This window comes from Haemaphysalis longicornis, unplaced genomic scaffold (genome assembly GCF_048455015.1).
Source record: "Haemaphysalis longicornis isolate Haplotype H1 unplaced genomic scaffold, Haemaphysalis longicornis Haplotype H1 scaffold_10, whole genome shotgun sequence".
NCBI lineage: Eukaryota > Metazoa > Arthropoda > Arachnida > Ixodida > Ixodidae > Haemaphysalis > Haemaphysalis longicornis.
In genome coordinates, this window is record NW_027526204.1 from 108,545,296 (window position 1) to 108,566,633 (window position 21,338).

At 47.0% G+C, this 21,338-nt stretch overlaps 1 pseudogene; it reads left to right on the top strand.

The window, feature by feature from the left end:
* The first annotated feature begins 565 nt into the window (after positions 1–565).
* Positions 566–9,339, top strand: LOC144160010 (uncharacterized; annotated as a pseudogene).
* Positions 9,340–21,338: the final 11,999 nt, after the last annotated feature.

Genomic DNA, 21,338 nt, shown 5'->3' on the forward strand with positions numbered 1-21,338 from the left:
ATTATCGGTGATTTCAAGCTAATCACCGCTGTTGTCTCTAGGTTTGTCTCCCGTGACTTCAAGCACATTATTAATGGAACTGAAGTGTTGATTCCACGCACCTACCCTTCTCTGTCAGAAGGCGCAGTACCCACCGTATTTCCTAACTTGCCGAAATACATTAGCAGGACACTGCCGAAAGAAAGAAAGCGAAGAAATGTGTCACAAGCTCCAGCACCTTGCAAGAGAAGCCGCGCTTGTGTTGACACGAGTGCGGAATGTCCTTCGGCGGACGTAGAAGCTGTAAATATACAGCCGGATGGACTGCCCGAGCCAGTCGCTGAGGAACCGTTCATCTTCCAGCTTAAGCGACCTTCGGAACTGTGGTCGCTGCAGAAGTTCAAGCAAAGCAACAATGCTTCTTACCAGACTGCAGACTTCGCACAGAACGAAAATGGTAGTGTTTTTCGTCGGAGAAGGACTTCCCAGCTGCAGAATTTTCGTGGGCGGGCGACTTCACAGGGCAACCGATGTAGAAACCAGAAAAGAAGCCGAAGAAGCATTGTCGTATGCAGATAGCCTCACCATGTGCAGTGGAATTGGCCCAAGCAAGGAGTTCGAGGAGCTACATGTGAACAACATTACAAGGTTATCTGGTCACCAACTCTTCTCGGCAGCATGCAATGGAGCAGTATCACAGCGTAAGTTTTGAAATTGACAAAACTGTATACAGTTTATGGCAAGGTACACACATAAAAAGCATAGCATTATTGACTGGATTGATGTGTTTTCCATGTTCATTTTTTTAGATGCATCTGTGCAGCAAGCTCCCCGCTGCTTGCAATGCAAAAAGGGCAGGAACACCCTGAAGACTCGTTTGCTACGGTACAAAACGAAGGCACGAGCTCGGCTTGCTAACACAGCTGCAAAGCGGTTGAGGTATGCCATGCGTACCCAACGGCGAAGGAGCAGCAAGTTGTGCTCACTACAAGTTGCTCTCAAAAAGCTGCAAGAAAAAAACATGGCAATCAAGACAACCTTTTTCGAGGAAAAGGTTAGACCAAATAATTTGTCTTCTTTTGCTTTTTGTAAGAATTGATTTTTGTAACTCTACTCATGTTTTACAGCTTAAAGAGCTCCCAAGAAAACAGCAATCTGCTGTACGTGCTTGTTTTGAAGTTTCAAGACGAAAGTCCAACCGCGGGTACCGTTACAACAAAGAATAGCTGCTGGAATGTATCCTGCTCAGAATGAAGAGCCCACGACTCTATGAGCACCTGAGGTCCCATAAAATCCTTGTGCTACCAGAACGATCCTGTCTGCAAAGATACATGAAGGTATGTAGGTATGCCTTATTTTACGTGAATCAAAAAGTAACCAGTGCTTTCTATTTCAGAGCTTCAAGGCATCTTATGGGTTCAGCACCAAGCTTCTTGGTTGTGTTAAAAAACAAGTAGAACAACTTGATGGCATGAAGCGTCATGGGGGGTTGCTTGTCGATGAAATGAAACTTTCGGCTCACTTGGACATGCAATCATCGACTCACATAGAAGGATTTGTTGACCTGGGTCAGTTCACTGACGGCGCCGACAAACACACAAAGGCCGATCATGGGCTTGTTGTCATGTTTCAGCCTCTGGTAGGCAGCTGGACCCAAATAATTGGTGAGTATTCTTTCGTACAATGTTTATTTTAAACAGTGGGCATACAGTCAAGTTGTCATTTGCATGATTTTTTTATAGGTGTATTTGCTTCCTGCGGGAATGTAAAGTACAAGGTGCTCGCAAAAATTGTGTTGGAAGCAACGGTGTTATGTGAACAAGCTGGTCTTCTAGTTCACTATGTCTGCACGGACGGCACATCTTGGAATTATTCCATGTGGCACAAGTTTGGTGTGTATGGCAACAAGAAGAGCGTGAAGTGCAAAGTAAAACACCCCTGCAATGAATGCAGGTTTTTGCACTTCATTTCAGATTTTCCACACCTGATGAAGTGTGTGCGAAATACACTGATGAAGCGAGGGCTGAATACGCACCATGGCAGAGTAAGCTGGCTACATGCTGTTCTTTCTAAGTTACTGCCTTGCTTGATTGGTTTTTGGTACTAGGTGCACCATGTCTTTTTCATACTTGATTATAAATATTACAGGCCCACTGGGACCACATTTCCACCATGTGGAAGCTGGACAACGACCATGTGACGCTCAAGGTTGCACCAAAGCTAACCTATACTCACATTTTCCCCAACGGGTTTGACAAAATGCGAGTGGACCTTGCATTTCAAGTTTTCAGCAAGGAAGCTGTACATGCAATTTCCTTTTACAAGGTGGAGATCGAAAAGGACTACAAGAATGCGGAGCCAACAAGAGCTTTCATTGATTTGATGGCCCGGCTCATCGAAGCCATGACGTCGAGGTTCCCTGCAGAAGCCATGAGGTAATTTTAGTGTAAAGTTTTTCTTGAAAAATGCTGCATCATTTGGTCTTCTTTGATATTTCAGACAGGGAAGCAAGAAAGAGGCCACCCTAGATGAGGCCCTTCAGTTTCTTGATGCATGGGAGGCTCACTGCAAAGGGATTGGCTTTCTGAGTGAAAGTACCTCTGAAGGGCTAAGAGTGACCATACACTCAACAAAACATCTGCTAAAGTACCTGGTAGAAGAAGCTAACTTCAGGTACATAATGACTTCAAAGCTGTGCCAAGACCCCCTGGAGCAATGCTTTGGTGTCGTCAGACAAGCAAGTGGGGCTAACGATCACCCTACCCCAGCTCAGTTCATTCTGGTGGTGCAACCTTTCACAGAATGAAACAAACACGTGCAACCTTTATCATTAGTGCTTGTTTCACAGAAGTTCCGCATGCTTATGTAACCCCTGTTGCTTGCACGCCTCCAGGTGTCTAAGCTTCTACAGCCTAGCAAGGAGTCCTAAGGGTGGCAATGTGTCATCGGATGTCCTGGAGTCCTTGTTATCTGTCGAGGAGGTGCTGGACGAACTGGAAAGCCAAAGTGAAGAAAGCGTCAAGGCTGTGCCCACTGATGCCGTGCAAGTGGCTGTCGACCACCAGGCCCTTGTTGAACACCGCAGTGATGCCCGGCTGATCTACTACATTGCCGGCTACGTGGCGAGAAAGCGCATGTTACCCAGTCAGTGTGAAGAGTGCAGAGTCGCTTGTCTTTGTGAGAAAGGCAACGTACCTGGGGAACTTCCTTCAGAGGCTTCCAAGGAGTGGGACCTTGGAGGCATTTTGTATCCGTCAGAACAGCTGTACGAGTTGGTAAAGACCCTTGAAAACAAGCTAACTCGCGCGTTCAGTGTGTAACGCGCGAGTTAGCGTTACACTGAAGTGTAACGCTTCAGTGTTCAGTGTAACGCGTTTGCATGCGAAAGTGGCGGCAGAAATTCTCCAGTCAATAGGTGATGTGCCGCAGATTGGCTGCCGAGACCATTCCGCTGCCCTGACAGCAACAGTGTTTCGATTTTATTGCCTTGCGCGGATACACTTTCTACTGAAAGGTGTCAACCAGCAACGTAAGGAGAAGAAACAGAAGGCAGTGAATCCTTGTGTTATGTAGGCTCAATTTTGCCATGTTTTGTTACCTCTTCGCCTGCAAATACTTTTTTTTCTTTTTCACCAGCAAATAGTCTTTCTTGTCTCTGCAACTGTAAATACTTTATTGTGTCTTAATGACCTGTACGTGCTTTCTTAACCTGTAAATAGTTTTTTGTTTCTTCTGTTTCTTCACATTCTTCTTCCCCAATTGCAAATAAACAATGCCATCACCACACCAGATGTGTGCATTCAATGTCTGCAATGTGAGCGGGAAAATTGCATGCGGGCTGCGGGTTTGTGAGTGGTAGCGGAAAGTAGTGTGTAAGTCCAGACGCCTTCAGGTAATGATAGTTAGTAGGCTGTACGGTTGTGCAGATCTCGATAAAGGGGGTCGAATTTCGAGGGAGAATGCACGGCGTCCGCGTACCGCGCGTCGTCGGTGCACATTGTAAAAGCCCAAGTTCTTTTCATGGAACACTTAGTCGCTTCAAGAAATGTGCAAACGCGTTTAAAACCAACGCGAACTGGGCCTGTAAGATTACGTTTCACGGGTGTAATAAAATGGGGTGATAGGACTTTTCGTGATAAATATTCGTTCTTTTACTTTTCCAGAATGCCCGCGTTACCCGCAAATGGTTTGTTTTCCCCGTGATTGTAGAAATGCAGCCGACGCGATGCCGGCGGTGCGCTCATTACTACTGCGCGCATTACCGCGCCCTACCGCGCCTTGGTCAACAGCGCCGCCAGTGGCATCCGCGCGCTTTGGGGTCACGTTTCCGCCGCCGGTACTCACACCTCCCCATTCAAGCCACCTTAAGGCAGCCCTAAAGTCCATCAGCTAGGTGCCGATGGAGGGACTTTAGTCAGCCCTAAAGTCGCACAGTCAAATTTCTTGGCAGTGGCTTTGATCAGTGGCCTTCAATCGCACAAAAAACTCCGTGACAGGGCTGGGTGAAACGTGGCCTGGTTAACGCCACTACCACATCCATTTTCCTTATTAACTAGCCTTACTCTTTCAAGTTAGCGGTAAAAGCGTCTTCATTGTAACTGGAACAGAGTGGTCTTTGAAGTAATCAAACGTGTGTTTTGTCTTCGTGGTGGCCGTCCTTCTTTTTGATACAGATCCTTTCGTTCGTGTCCTACTGTGGAGGGCTGCCAGCGCCCGAACACGCTAACAACCCGCTTCGCTACAAGATCAGGGAAGCATAGGTGAGGGGTAATTGGTATTGCAATATCGGCATTACGACATTGTTGCAGTGTGAAATTGTTCGGCAAATGAGCCAGAGAACGGAACACAACACTTCACCTAGAAGAAAAAGCGCTGACTGAAGTAATCTCAGCCCGCACGAATAAATGTCTGTGCGTCGAGAACGTCGTGGGATGTTGGCTAAAATAAAGCTGGAATTGTGAAAGCAGACATGGTGCACTCAATTGTGAGGCCAGCTGATACATCGACAATGTTTCTATGCAGTCAATCATGCATGTACGTGTTCACACACGATCGAAGCAGAATGCGCGCCTGGGAATATTTCACTCTGCGCAATATTGAGAACCCCTCCGCATATGCCTCACATTTTCAGTAGCACTACACGAAGGTATTAGGTGAGCCAGCTGTTGTAGACAACCTAAAATCTGAGTGACTTGCGAGTTATTTGCAACTCGCAAGGCATGTGTTTGTTGGTGCAAAAAGGTTGGTTGCCAAGCCATGCATTTTTAAACTGGTATTTACAGAAGAACATGCGCGTTCTCATTTACTACCATACCGGCTGCCCGGAGAATAGTTTGCCGTCTGCCTTCCGGCTTTCCTAACAGGGGAACTGGTCAGGCCCACAGTTTCCTCATATTCACGTTGCCATTCTGCTACACGCCACATTATTCCGATCTTTCAGCAACGGCCACGCTGGCACCGCTGGTAGACAAAGGAGCAAGTCGCAAAACTAGCTGGCAAAGACTAGAGTAGAAGACAAAAAATAATTCAAAGCTCTTCGTCAACCTTGCATTAGAACCGACTAAAGGCTTTCTGTCAGCATTGCATTGTCAGTTGCTCCATTTGAGGGGTGTGACCACGGTATACCTTCCCTAACTGTGCAGCTGGAACCCAGAAACAGCCTTCGTCAACTGCATGGAGCCGGCTCCGTATTTTCAAAATGACAAGGTAAGCACTAATTAGCTGTTGCAAACATACGAATTGCTAAAGGACCCATGCTCCAAGAGCACTAGGCAAACATCGCATAGAGAGAAAATTTACTTTGTGTCGCCATACTACAATCAATTACGAGCTAAATGACGGCACTAAAATACCTCCAAATACTGCCAAAACCTACCCCAGGCAGGGATGAAGGCCTGATAGCAATGTCATTATACCTGGTCCATTTCGGTCAAAATGGTAACACTTAGGGATTAATTTCTGTCATGGTTTGACAATTCAGTTAATTAGTCAAGAAAAACCAAAACACATTTATCATGGCATTATAGAACAGAGCACATCAATCTTTTTTTTTTTATAATTTGATTCTGGACACAGCTTGTAATACAGCTGTCACATCATTCCTGCAGAGCCTGACAAACCGTTGGGCCTCTCCATAGAAGCAGCAATTGTTCCATCACCAGACTGTTCTTGTGATACACTAACTTGCAAATTCACCTTGATGATCTTAGTGAGGTAGCTTATTCCAGGACATATTTCGATCTTATCAATGTTTAAACAAGATAAGATCTATAAACAGACCTCTATAAAATGCTACATTAAACATAGCCTGCGGAGTCTTGGAAAACTTGTGCTTTGCTCATACTGAAGAAACGTTTCGATCATTCTCACTATACGGCTCACAACTAAGCATGAGCTAACCTGTTCTATTCTTTGCCATCTTGTTTGCGTCAATTCTCTGGTAAGCACTATGGCTAACATAATCTGCCTACACAGGAAGTAACAATTCCAGCTGGTAGTCTTCGACAATGCTCGCGAGGTGTCGTTACTGCCAGGCTTCAACCTGGAGTGCTATCCGAACCAGGACTCCTTCACTTAAAGGGACAGACGACCGCTTTTTGTCAGTATATATATTCTCTATCCCAAATGAAAGGGCATCACTTAAAGGAGCCATGAAGAGAAAAGACAAGTTTGGTTCATTCAAAAGATTGGCTCGTTAGAATCATACTGACACCACTTTTAACGTAAACTTCGCTCAAATAAGCTACACAATTAAGAAAAAATGGAATGGCCATGCGACCCACCAGATCATTTCCCGCAGCAGAACCTATGATGTCATTCGAGCCAGCTCTGCGATTGGCGGAGGCCGGCACAAGCAGACGCAAATTAGGTAGAGCTTACAAACTAGCCGAACGAGCGATTTGCGCTTAAATTTAGGGCACATTCTTTACAAAGCAATAAGAATCATGGGACAAACAGCGGAAGTTACGAAAGCACGTGTAAACATAGAAGTACTGATGCGTACTGCTGTTCGTACTGAGCACAGCATGCTTGGTTTAGCTGCACAGCACTACCGGGCTTGGGGTTATCTCAGACGACACTGGCCGATTGAAGCAAGCAACGGTGTCTTACGTGACCACATTTGTCGAGCGAGCACTGTTTCAGGGAACGAATATTTTCTCCCAGAACAAAAACAAGCCAGGTTTAAATACGGGCAAAAACAAACCAAACGCTTTCCATGGTATGGTGGCGCCATCTAGGTTCGGGTAACGTAAAAGAACGCGGGGACAAACCAACACCGTTGTACAGGGTGGAGACAACATTTGAACGGTCCCGTGCCGCCGCAATTGGGCCAACGTGCTCAACGCGTTGTTCTTTTCGTTTCCCACGAGACCTAGCAACGCGAAACAGACTATATGATTCAAACTTCTTCAGTAAACCGCGTTGCGACGATAATTTTAGCGCGGTTTTGACACAATCACTTGCTTCGGCGCCGAGCGAGCGACACAAAATGGCGGCGCCAGCATATACGTGTTTCTACCCTGTACGGCGGATGCGTGAATGAAGATATTCTAGGCTGCAGAGCGGTCGGTTCCTGCGATGTCATTGCAGATCCCGAAAACAAACGATTTAGCGGGGAAATCAAAATATTAACCTAATTTTTTTAATTTCTCAGTGAATAAAGCGTCGTTTGTATCCGGACAAGCGCTGGGGGCACTATAAAACACGAGATCTTTCGAATAAAACCAACTTGCATTTTCTCTTCATGGCTCCTTTAAAGCACCTTGACGAGAAACGGTTTTGCTGATAACGCTCTAGAACTTTTTAAATCGAATTTTCTGATCTACGAGCCGTATGTGTCCCTCCCAAAACTGATGCTGGCAACCATGATGTAGAGTAGCTCGGCGCTGCTCTTTGGAGCGACGCAAGGAGGGACCTTTTGATATATTTTTCTTTGTGTTTTTCTTTTTTGGCTTGGCAGCGCGTTTTAGCTGCGACAGCCCGTTTCAAAGGGCACAGCCACCATCACCATCACCATCACCATCGCAACATACTTTTGTCTGTATGCGAAATAAAAAACGGCATTTAAAAACTTGTTCCCAGCTAAAAAAGTGTGAATCGCAGGCTTTCCTGTTCCTTTATGTGTTTTTTTTTAATGCAAGGGTCTATTTTGCAAGAATGCGCAATCTGTTGGGGTAGACGATAGGTAGAATCTGGCTTCACGTTGTGGAGGCGGGAAGTTCGATTCTCCCCGGGCGCGACTTTTTTTTTTTTACGCTGCCGTTGGCGTATTTGGAGACTGAAATGAAATATTTTGGCAGAACAAAGGCCCCTGACTCAGACAGAATCGTCAAAGCTCCTTCGCTGGGTCTGTTTACTGAACGCTGCGGTTGATTCTGGGCATGGTGGCTCAGTTAGCCACACTGAGAGAAACCCAGCGGCGGCGGGCGGCGTGTCTTTAGAATTTTCAAAGAATGTTTAGAAATACATATACTATTTAAGCTTGTACAAATACTTGTGTTAAAAGGTTTTCAATACGTAAATAAACGTTTCAGCAGTTATAGTAGCTGCTAGGTTTGCAGGTCACGTGACCGTGACACATATTGTAGTGTCAAGTTTCGACACTACGAACCGCCACCCTTCCGATTTCAGAAAGTTTGCTGCCAAATTAAAATTCTTTCCACCAGTTTGTTTAAAAATTGGTTGTTGTTACCGCGCTATATAAAACGCTGGCTTTCATATGAGCTAGATAACATATACGCGACAAAAATCGGTTGTCTGTCCCTTTAAAAGACCACCTATTGAATCTGCAATGCGCACACCGTGTTCCGTGGCACGCTGAGATACAAGGTAACAAATACCACAGGCCCGCTGTTGGGACTGTAAATGAGTTTACAACCGCTGTTTTTGAGTGGCGTTGCCGGGGGGCAGATCGTTATGTACCAATTAATGCGCAATAAAGTTTGCGCCAGATCGCCAGATCTCGCAGAACCAACTTACAAATTTCACAAAGCTGGACGCACCTATTAAGACGAAAGCCTTAGATCTCAATGGCTCAAGCCCCCATGTTATGAGGTGCACAAAATCGTGAGGCACCTTCCGGATAAAAAGAAACAGCAATGCCGGAATAGGGTAGGCTGCTTCTATCATCATGGGGAACAGCCCGAAATAACAGGGACACAAAGACAGAAGTTGTGTCCCTGTTATTTCGCGCTATTGCCCAAGATGCAAGTGCACCATCTATAGCCCAACTCGACAAGGCTGCTGCCGTACATGAAATACGAGCCATCTTGAGAGGGGGAGCTACTCATGGATGCGAACATCGCCAGCGAGTGGAACAAGCTTCTGAGGCTGCTGCCCAGGGGGCCGGTCAAGTGGTGACGGCCGCGGCCGTAATGTTGAACAGAAAGTTCAACAGCAGACCAACAAAAGGTGCACCCGGGCTTTCACCCCCACATTCTTAGAAATTTTTATTATCCTCCCGTAAATATTGAAATGTGCCTATAGGGTACCAAAAGTAATATACCAAAAATGGCATTAAAGGAGACGGACTCGGGCAGGGATATTATCCAAGGTACAATGGTTAGAGCAATATCCCTGCACAAGAAATAACTTCATAGCGAGATTCGTCTATTCGCTTCCTGAGCTGACAGAATCTAGCTTGTTTGGGAAAGGAATAGTCTTGCAACGAACAGTCTGTCAAAAATTTGTAGGCCAAGTCAAAATGCATACGAAAAATTTCGAAGTACAAGCCCAAGCAACCACAGACGTCTGCGGGACGTACGAAATACAGCCGAAGATCCAAGGCCCAGTTTGGACGTACATTTTCGGACATACAGTGGACATCCAGAAACGGATGTACAAGTCCGAATGACATCCGCCAAAGGACGTAAAAAGTTACTATGAAGCATCAAATATGGCGTAAATTGGATATAAAAGCAAAAACAAAAAAAGCTACTGTGCTCTTCAATTAAAAAGGCTTTGTACATCAACACCCTGGCTTGTCGGTTGCAAGTTCCATCTGCATATTTCTAATATTAAGCCTAATTTTTTAATTTTTTTCGAGCACTTTTACAAGCACTCCAACGATGATCTCTTTGGGGAAGGATAGGTATATAAGAATTAAAAACCGCGAACGAAACATGTTAAGCAAGTTCACTGTGTTAAAGGGACCCAGAAAAGCGTTGTGAAGGTGGCAATCAAATGCATTCAGGTGATAGAACACATAACGGGGGATTTTTGAGCTAAGTGTGAGCCCCATACGTTGTACGGATAATTCGTAAACAATTTTAAGTGCGAATGCACTTTATAAGCGACCCTGAATTCCGTTGACCGCCGTCCGTCCACATAGCAACAGCTGTGGGTCCGCGCGCTCCTCGTCTTCCTTGGCAACGGGGGGAGATGGCACATACCCACGTGGGAGATTGGCCAGGAATCTCCTCGTCTTTCTTGGCAACGGGGGGAGATGGGCGCGCGCTGCCTGGCCGCTGACATGGCACATACCCACGTGGGGGATTGGCCAGGAATCGGGCGTGAGAAGGGCTAACGCACTCGCTTAAAGGAGTACTGACACGAAATTTCAAAGCTGAGATCCGCTCTAGCAATCAAGTACAACGACAACACAAATAGGTGTCTGTGCATGGCACATACCCACGTGGGGGATTGGCCAGGAATCGGGCGTGAGAAGGGCTAATGCACCCGCTTAAAGGAGTACTGACACGAAATTTCAAAGCTGAGATCCGCTCTAGCAATCAAGTACAACGACAACACAAATAGGTGTCTGTGAATAAATGCATCTTTCTTTCTTTGTAGTTGTGTGTGTGTGTGTGTGATCTCTATTTCGCGAACATTACCGAACCGCGCAAATTCAACTCCTGCATTCGCACTTTCACATTCTTCCCCTCGGGGAAATGCGGGGAAATTTTTTTGAAGATCGCCTTTCTCAGCCGAAGAACGCGCCGCCGCAGCGAGCCGACGGCGGCTGACGCAACGCCGACCGCGGCTGACGCAACAGCGATCGCGGCTGACGCCACGGCGAGGCGCCCCCCTGATTCGGCCGACCGTCGGTCGCCGGCCACGTCACTTCCATTGGCGTCCGGTTGCTCCAACCTTGGTTGCTCTTCCTCCTTCCTGCGTGATCCCGAGGTAAAGGCAGCTCTGCAGCGACTGACGCGTGCCTAGGCGCAGGAATGTAGCTAGCGGAAAACGGAAGTCGAGCGTCGCGATGTCACATGGCTATTCCCAGTGTTTCCAGCTGCTTTGAAAGAAGCAGAGAGGGAGGAGGAATCGATCGGCAAGGGGGGAGAGGTGCACTTAATAGACCTTATGCAAAATGAGCCCCGCCATCTCACATCGACTCCGGTAACTATAGGTCCGCCATTTTGGTACGGTCGTTTGAAACCGAAACCAATTAGCAAAACATAGAAGGCGGGCATTGACCGCTCTTGGTGATGGACTACAAAGCCAGAGCATTGCTGCGTGCCGCAGTGCACGCAATGCGGAAATACCGGTCCAAATAGAGAAAAGGTACGTGAAGTTCCACGCTTTTGAACGAACTTTCTGACGCGAATTATGCCGGCGCGACCTTTGTGACACGGTGGGCGCGGTGCGCTGGGAGCGAATATTTGTCGTTGGTTTGCTAAGCGCGGGAATCCATAGTCGCTGTCCGGATGAAAAATACAGCTGCGTTGGAGTTCTGTGGTCCAGCCTTTGTATTCTAAATGAAGCATGAGCGTGCGCCACCTATTCATGCGACTGGCAGCGGCGCTGGACCGGGAAAACAGTACCACACGTTGCCAAAATTAGGCTGTTTCTTTACTCGTTCCTGTGACTCTGCGCCCGCTTCATTTCATTGTTAAATGGTACCGCTTAGCCCCTACACGAGCTTTTATCTTAAGTAGGGCTGTAAACAAACTTTTCTTGCCGCACTACGCCATCACGGCGTGGTTGAAAATTTCCTCTGTGGCTAGCGCGCACGGTATGGGAGTGTGTTGGTTTTTTACGTTGCATTTAGCCGCGTGTCGTTGCAGAAGTGGCGTACACTGTTTTATGATGATCTAACGGTGGAAAATTCGAGCTTTTGCACTTGGTTCCCGATTTGCCGGGCTGGAAGGTTTGTTAACTTGTTACGTCAAGTTAACTTGGTGCCCATTGTCATTTCAGCCACGATCTATTTACTGTCGAATATTTTGCGACTAAAATACACACTCCCAAGCAGCCGGGGCCGATTGCTAATGATTGGAAACCCCATGGGTCCCCATTGGCTTCCGAGCCGTCGGCCACTCATCGGCAACTTGGCTGAAAGATTGAGTGAGCGCCAAGCAAACGGCGACCGGAAGTAACGTCACACGGAAGGCTCATCGGAAGCCGAGCTTCAGCTGACGGATAAAAGCGCATTTTGGCCTTGAGCTTGCCGAGCCCGTGACGGCGACGGTTAGAGCGGGTGAACAGGCCACAACGCAGCAAAAAGTAGTTACCTAAACAGCCACAGCACCGGGCCATGAAACAAACCGTACTTAAACTAAAGTGCAGCGTATTCAAAAAAGCGTGAGATAGTGTTACACATTCAGTAGGAATGGGTCATTTGTGTGTCCTAACGCAACGGTGACCGTCGAACTACTTCAGCGTTGTGCCTTTGCGCGTTCTTTGAACCCGCGGCGGGCCCGGTGGATGGACGCGTTGCACCGACGGCTCCGTCTCTTTTGTGGCATTGAAACTGCGGTAGTACTCCTGTACGTGTCTGTGAGGTGCGTTTTGGTGTCGGTGGCTCTGTGAAGTATACCTGACTGGTGGAATAACATCGTTTGCCTGCTGTGGCCGCCGCTGAAAACGTAAGTCACCATTTCATTATTTTTCCTTGCGCGGTGCGGGAGAGCTCGCGCTCATTCCCGCTAAAACTTCAGCTGTCGTTTATAACAACTGGCGCCCGTGAGTGCTGCTTAGCGTTGTTGGTTCTTGCGAAGAAAAAAGCGGTCACATACATGTACTTCCATTTGTGTGACGGCAGTTCTAGCTATCCTTTTTCCGGCTTTGTGTTTTCCGAACAAGCGGCCGTGCTCCCACTGCAGGTTCAAGACGTTCAGCATGCGTTGAAGCAAGACTCGTGTGCAGTATAAGAGTTGCGGATGTTCTAAGCTGACTAACTTAAACTCTAGCTATAAATGAAGCTTCCGTTTCATTATTTTCTTCGGCAAAGTAAAGATATTGTCGAGCGACAAAGTAATTACACTGCCGCTGGGCTTCTCCGTCGGTTCCGTTCGCATCTGGCGCGTCTGACGAGGCAGACATGTGAGCGACGGCGACAGCAACACCGTAACCAGTAATACTTTATTTGTGGTTTGTTTTGTTACCCCTCAAAATATAACGCATTCAAAGGTCACAAGGTTTGTATTCAACCTCCAAGTTGGCATAGATGCCTTGCAAAAAAAAAAAAAAAACCTGAACGTTCGTGCGATCCGAACTCAGTGTGTAGTGCGTTGCCTTGTAGTCTCTGGGTCCCGCGTTGTAAGCGAACAAAACTTACGCTAATAAAACGTTGACGGCACGACATTTCAGTCGCGATTAAATGTTTATGGGGTACAGTAGCCACAACAAAATTTGGCGGAACCGCTGCCGTGTTGCTTTGTGTATTGGACTTTTTTAATTACCTTGCGTGACTGCAACAAGAGTGAAGCCCATTTTCGGTGAAATTCCGGACTGTTTTCTCAAGAACGAGCCAAGTAACTGCTACCGTAGAACGACGTATTGAGAAATGAATAGTGCAGTACGTTTTATGTTCCATAGCGAGTGTTAACGAGCTAGAACTTTAGGCACGGACATATTTTCACACGGTCATGTGGTAAGGCTGGTGCAAAGTGCTGTATTTAGTAAGAAGCGTGCATTTAGCATTGTAGTGAACTATTTTTTTTTTGCTTATTACAGGCGCTACGACGTAAAGGTGTTTCCCGTGGACAAGTGGTGGATGCAGCCGAGACAAGCTTTCCAAGCTGGCCTATTCTACAATAGTGCTGTTGAACAACATATCGTGATCTTGGCAGGTCGGAGAATTACCGGGGATAATGGTCCTGTTTTCATTTACCTGAATGCTTCTGTTTTGTAGGCATCTCAAGCAGTTAAACGAAGCATAATCGGTTCGCGCTTCATGAGCAGCGCTTTTTAAAATTTTTTCTCGACTAATGTGGGTGCATGCTTTTGTGTTTGTGTTCGTATTCTTACCACTGTTAAGCCATGTTTCTTGTAAATTTGATATGCATAATAAAAAAAAGCTACAGAGAGAGTCTCGGCGTGTTGTGTCGCTCAATTGTTTTTGACAAGTCACGTAATTGCTTCGCAAAGTTGATGCAGTTTGTTTATTGTGTCTCGCGGTCCCATTTCTGTTTTATACATGTCATTGTACAAAAAATTATTTAACGAGTGTGCTATAAATAAATAATGCGCACTCGTTAAATAATTTCCTGTACAATGGCATGTATAAAGCGAAATCGGGCCGCGAGGCAACTCATAAAATAGGCATTGGTCATAAGGACTGGCCACAAAGCCAAAAATTCCCCGCATTTCCCCGAGGGGAAGAATGTGAAAGTGCGAATGCACGAGTTGAATCTGCGCGGTTCGGTAATGTTCGCGAAAGAGAGATCAGACACACACACACACAACTACAAAGAAAGAAAGATGCATTTATTCACAGACACCTATTTGTGTTGTCGTTGTACTTGATTGCTAGAGCGGATCTCAGCTTCGAAATTTCATGTCAGTACTCCTTTAAGCGGGTGCATTTGCCCTTCTCACGCCCGATTCCTGGCCAATCCCCCACGTGGGTATGTGCCATGTCAGCGGCCAGGCAGCGCGCGCCCATCTCCCCCCGTTGCCAAGGAAGACGAGGAGATTCCTGGCCAATCCCCCACGTGGGTATGCTATGGCCAATCCCCCACGTGGGTATGCTATGCGGACATCGCCGGTGGACGCAGGTTCAGGGTCGCTTAAGAAGTGCATCGCACTTAAAATGTGCACGAAAATAGCCTGGGGTCCACCTATAGGCAATATCATGGCAACATACTTTGCCAAGCGTTGTCCAATATTGGCCTTCCAGAGCTTGGCCAATTGTTGGCTTGTAAACTTTCCCAAGCGCCAGCCAATGATGGCGGCTGAGGTATTGCCAAGCTCGGACACATTGGCCACTGATGATTTGCCATGCTTGGTACTGGCAATTTCTGCTGCTTGGGCTCACTCCTCTAGTTTGTCACATGCTGCATGCATGCCTCCGACGTAATCATAGTGGCCATTGATTTAAGTAGCTGAGACAATTTTCAAGTTTTATTAAAAAAAAAATAAAGAAAACGGCCAGAGTTGCATCAGGCCGCCGCGCATCAGCTTGAGTGCTTTTGCATTTTTTGTATCCACAGTGAAAATCCCAGTAAATTAAACTACTTCGCTGATTTATAGCGCGTGCAGTATAGCAAACTGTGGTTATAAATGGAACAAAGGGAAGCATTCGCGCCCCACTGCATGTTGCGGTCTAGTAAACACGACGTTGCCGAGCCTCTGCGTGCGCGCGAGATGACCACGGCGAAATGTGGCATGAATGCTTGCTGGTAGCTCATAGGTGACCCTTCGGGTGCCATGCCAGTCCTTGTTTTTGTCACTGTGGGGGGTGAGGCCAGCGCAACTGGGGCAAAAAAACCCATTCCCAAGGCTACCAAGTTTTCTCCCAAGCGCCTGCACGGCACTTTGTTGCTGCTCGCATTGCTCCTGTACTCGGCATGCATCGAACAGACACATTGGCAAGGGAAGGGAGGGGTCATTTTCTCGCGGGCTTCTCCAGTCAATGACTTGGACACTCGCTGGCTTGATGCCCTGCTGTCTCGGACGTCCCTACTGTTGTGGCAGCTCAGTGCACGCAAACTCCGGTGGCGCCTCTTAAAACCTTCGGGTTGCAAGAGGGATGAGTAGGGGCACAGCAGCCAGGATGTGACTCCATGCTCCACTGCAACACGCCGGGCAATCGCACGCTGCCTCCACAATCGCCCCACTGTCCGTCTCAAAGGGGAGGCACACAACATAGGGCCGGCCACTTCTCTTCTGGAAGCGAAAGCAGCTGCTGAGCACATGGATGAGGCCCAACCTGCAAGAACAGAGAGAGTATCAGTAAATAGCACTCAGGGAAGAACAGGACTAGTCCGCTACAGTTTATGGTAAAGGGACAGAGCAGAAAGCAGTGGCTGCGAAGAACAGACTCAAAATGACCAGATTTTGTGTCTTGCAAGGGCAATAAGGGCAATACCCTACACCTCAAGAGCAAGGGCAATAATCTACACCTCAAACAGCAATGATGTAAAAATTCTTTGTCAAGTGTGAGCGTGCAAGTATCTATGCATGCTTTGTTAAGGCATTTTCAAGAGAAGGAAGTTTAACATTTAAAAACCTCACCGTGGGTAATGATACCAGTACCCTAATAATCGTGTTCGTCATAACTTAAGCAAGCTATAATATGATTATCTGGAACTCACTTCCAGAACCTTTCGAGATAAACAGGTAAACATTCGGGTTATACCGATGACCCATCGAATTAAAAAGAATCTTCTTGTTCAGTAAGTTCGAGCTAACGAGGTTTTACTGTATTATCTATTCGTGCACACCAAAAACATGCGCTTTAGAAACAAACACAACCACCCCACCACCAAAAAAGGAAAAGAAAGACACACAAACAGATTTTTGCGCAGAACATGCGCAATAAATAATGAAAACACACAAAAAAAGAAAATTCAAGGCGTATGTGCGCTTTTGTAGTTGACTTCGCCGCAAAGCACGATTGCTTTGCGGCAAACGCGCGGGCGGACGACCGTCACGGAAAACGGCCGCAACCTTTCCGTAAACATCTTCGCCAAAAATCATCCCGTAAATTCGATGTACAGCATTTGAAAATACCTAATCCACCCACTAGCGGTATGGTCTGGCGATTGTCGCTTTCCTCTTTCAGAGTTACTGCAACAGGGTCGCCGCTGCGCATTTGCATGGTAAACAACGGTGAACAAAGTGCCATACAAATGCTCATGCCGGTTAACGCGCGTCAAGTAAAAAACAAAGAAGGATTTACTTACTGCGAGTCGCACGTGTTTGTCCGCACCGATGAAGGCGAGCAATGCGCCTCGGTGGCTAGGCGGCATGCCCTGCTCCGGTGCCGCTCGGATGGGTCTTTGGCGCGGCACCCCGAGTGGTATGAGTCTTCGGACACAGTCGGCAGCGCAGACAAGTCCTTCGTCCACAATCCGCGGTCGGGAGCCGGAAAACGCCGTCCAGTTTGAGCCATACCGCGTTACCGTCACCTGCTCTTCCACAGTAAACAATACGAGACTTCCCGATCGGCGCCCGTACCACCCTCCTGAAAGGTTCCGTATATACGGAAATATGGGAATACGGAGTACTTTCCTAGAATGACACAAGGCTGCCACAAAACAAGGAATATTTTTTAGAAACACATGAAAATAAAATACTGCATACTTATCGAAAAATTTGACACTGATTTTATGTGTGTAAGTTTACTAGAACGGCTAATTAATTGTCCGTATGACTTCCGTATATACGGAATATATGGAAAACATACGGAGCGTGATTTTGCCTATTATTGCAGATAAAAACACGAAAACTGTGCCAAACGTTCTTATTGCGTGAACGAATATGATTCCATGTTTATTAAACTAATATTTACTTTAGGGGCTCTTGGGGGCATCATACTCCGTATGAACTCCGTATTCCCATAATTCCATATATACGGAACGTTTCAGTAGGGCAATATGGCCGACGGTCTCGTTTACATCAGTGTTGCTAGATCACCAAGCAATTTCGCATAGGGTCTATTGGGGGGAAAAAGCTTCCGGTAGTACGACTCGAACCTTGGTCCTTTGCGTTATGAAACCGGCGTCTGTCCGATTGCGAGCATCACATTCGGGGCGTACAGCATTTCTTTTGGGTTCGTAGCGCGGGCGTTGGCTTTGGACTTTGGGTGGGTGAAGTGGACTTTGGCTTCGGAATTCGGCGATTAGCATTTTAGACTTTACGCGTAACATTGTTTCAGTTTACCGAATTTCTGCCTCGCGTACGGGAAACAATGTCAGTAACAACGAGTGAGAACGTTGCCTGAGTGAGATGTCACTGCTTTTTATTTTGTCTGCATGTGTAATAAAGGCGAAAGATGTAACCGATATGCGAGGTCAAACCGGTGCTTTGCGAAATGCACCATAGCTACACAAGTATGATAAAAAATTACGCCCACCTCCCCTCGCGGGAACCCTGGTGTGATGCAACGCATCTCATGGGGGGTTCCATTGGCGTTTTCCATCGTATTGATTACGCTTATAGCAGGGATTCTCACGCGAAGGGGAGGTGGGCGTAATTTTCCATTTTCACCATGCAATGCACATGCAGTACACGTATGCTCAGGTACGGTCTTTATTGCAGACGAGAATGAGTGCCTTGTGGTCCGTAAAGTGCACAGTTAGGGGCTCGACGATTGCATGAAGCAATCGTCGAGTACTGCGAGAGAGTGCAAGCGTAACGCGGATGACCGTCGACTGAGACCGTCGGAGCGCGGCATGCCGCTTTATATTCACAGCGCCCGAAGGAGAGGAGAGCGCGGAGAGAGAGAGAGAGTACTGCACATGCGCAGCGCCGCCCACCGGCGCCTAGCAACGGAGTGAGAGCGCGCTGCGCCAACCCGCAGCTGTTTGGGAGAGAGTGTTCGCTATCAGAGAGACGAGAGGAGGAGAGGCGCAGCTGTGCAGACAACGCCAGACAGACGCAGGAAGGACAGAGGGGCGAGCATGAGATGCGTTGCATCTAATAAGGCGGCTGAAAAGGTTACATCCAGTCTCTAATACCTGTGCTACACGGCCGTTTCAAATGCCTTCAGAAGGCTGTTGAACCAATTATCTATCCAGTGACTCATTGTAAATACACAGGACACACTGGTGGGCGACGTTTAATTGTCAATTGAAAGGTGCCGTGAAAACAGGTATCATCATCATCATCATCATCATCCTATGTACGCCCACTGCAGGGCAAAGGCCTCTCCCATGGATCTCCAATTATCCCAGACGTGCTAACTGCAACCAATTTATCCCCGCAAACTTCTTGATATTATCTGCCCATCTAACTTTCTGCCGCCCCCTGCCACGCTTGCCTTCTCTAGGGATCCACTTATGACCAACGGTTATCTTTCGTTCGCATTACATGCCCTGCCCACGTACATTTCTTCTTCTAAATTTCTACTAATCTGTCCTTAACACGTGTTAGGTGTGGAGCACCTAGGACCTCACAATGTCCGTCCGCGTCTGTGCACACAGCATTTACAATCGCAAAAAATCACAAAGGCACCGGCAGGATTCGAGTCTGTGTCTGGTATACCGAACAGAGTTAGTGTCAGTCGTCTTACCCACTGGGCTATGACCGTGAGTTAGTACCCGAGACCCAAACGGCTTACTCCCTCGCCTGTAACGGTGCGGAGTACATTAGGACCTCCCATTGTCACTCCGGATGTCACTCGGGGCGCAACTTGGATGTCATTTCGAGTCCCCGTACTCCGCACCCTCGCCATCATCCACGGAGTGGAGATGCTGCCATTTGTTCCCTGACCCACTCCGCTCTCTTCTTGTCCCTTAATGTTACACCTAGCTATCATCTTCCGTTCCATTGCTCGCTGAGTCAATTTAAGTTGAACCCTCTTTGTGAGCCTCGAAGTTTCTGCCCCGTAGATAAGTACCGGTAAGATGCAGCTGTCATACACATTCTTCTTCAGGGACAATAGTAGACTGCCATTCATTATCTGAGAATGTCTGTCGTATGCACCCCACCCCATTCTTATCCTTCTATATATCTCTGCCACATGGTTGGAATCCGTGGTCACAACTTGGCCTAAGTAGATATATTCGCGTACCACTTCCACTGCTTCGCCACCAATTTCAAACCGCTGTGCTGTCCCGAGGTTATTGATCATTACTTTAGTTTACTGCATGTTAATTTCTAGGCCCACGGTTCCACTCCGTTTGTCCAGTGCGGTAAGCATGCTTTGTAATTCGTCCCCCAAGTTACTTAGCAAGGCAACGTCATCAGCAAATCTGAGGTCGCTGAGGTATTCTCCATTAACCCTTACTCCCACCTGTTCCCAATCCAATGTTCTGAATACTTCAATTGTAAACATGCTGTGAATAACATTGGAGAGATTGTGTCTCCTTGTCTAGCTGTCGCCCTTCCTTATAGGTATTTTACTGCTTTCCTTATGGAGGATGATGGAAGCTGCGGACCCATTGTAAATATCCTATAGTATTTTTACATAATGCTCGTCTACACCCTGGTTCCGTAAAGCCTCAATGACCGCTGAGGTTTCGACCGTGTCAAATGCTTTCTCATAATCTATGAAGGCTATATATAGGGGTTCAGTATACTCCGAGCACTTCTCTATCACCTGATTGGTCGTGTAGATATGGTGGATTGTTGAATAGCCTTTAGGGAACCTTGCTTGTTCTTTAGGTTGACTGAAATCTAAGGTCGAGGACTTATGGCTCAATAGGGCGCAGATGGTAGTGAGCGACGAAGGCATCGAGATCCCTATCGCCGACGATGTAGCCGTCACTGAGCCATCAGTGTACACATGAGTGTGGCCTTTGTGTTGGTTGTTAATATGCTCCAAGGCAAAGAACTTTAGAGCCGGGGCTAGTTTTGTGATTGAAAATTTTGGCCGCATCAAATGACATCATTTCGTTTTCACATTTTTTTTTCTCTCTTTTTTTTTTCGTTTTGTTTTTCTTCTCTCATCTAGCGTAGCAAGCCAGCCCGACGGCTCGGCTAACATCGCTGGTTTTCATTAAAGTTATTCTCTCTCTCTCTCTCTCTCTCTCTGAAATCTAAGGTGGCAGAAATTCTGTTAGCGATTACCTTGGTAAATACCTTGTAGACGACTAACAGTAAGCTGATCGGCCTGTAATTTTTCAAGTCCATGCCACCTTTGTTATGGATTAGGATGATGCTCGCGTTCTTCCAAGATTCCGGTACACTCGAGGTCATTAGACATTGCGTGTACAGGTTTGCCAGTTTTACTAGTACAATTTGCCCGCCATCCTTCAAGAGGTTTGCTGTTATCTGATCCTCACCAGGTGCTTTGCCCCCTTTCATTTCTTTCAAAGCGCACTTCTTCTGTCGTTGCTGGTGGGATGTCTACCTCCTCTGAACCACTTTTTCCTTCGGCATTATCCTGGATGTCCCGGCTACTGTACAGATCTCTATAGTACTCCTCGGCTACTCTATTTTATCCCTATTTGTGATGACATTGCATTGCTTGTCTTTAAGTGCATTCATCCGATTTTTCCCCACGCCTAGACGCCTCTTCACTGCTT